The following is a 261-nucleotide window of genomic DNA, read 5'->3' as shown; positions in this document are numbered from 1 at the left end:
AGCAATGGTGCTTCCTTGCTGCCCCTCTAGCAGCAGCAACATAACAACAGCTACTGCAGCTGCTGCAGCAGCAACTGCAGCAGCAACTGCAGCAGCAACTACAGCAGAGTGCAGCTATCAGAAATATCAATGTTCAGGCAGCAGCAACAGCTAAGCTGCTGCTGCTGCTGCTTCTGCTGCTGCTGCGGGGGCCTCAATACACTCTGCCAGGCACAGGGGCGATAACCACCAACAGCACCAGCAGCACCAGCAGCAGCAGCA

Source organism: Eimeria mitis, genomic scaffold (genome assembly GCF_000499745.2).
Source record: "Eimeria mitis Houghton genomic scaffold, Emh_scaff2500, whole genome shotgun sequence".
NCBI classification, from domain to species: Eukaryota; Apicomplexa; class Conoidasida; order Eucoccidiorida; family Eimeriidae; genus Eimeria; species Eimeria mitis.
This window is presented reverse-complemented; position numbering follows the sequence as displayed.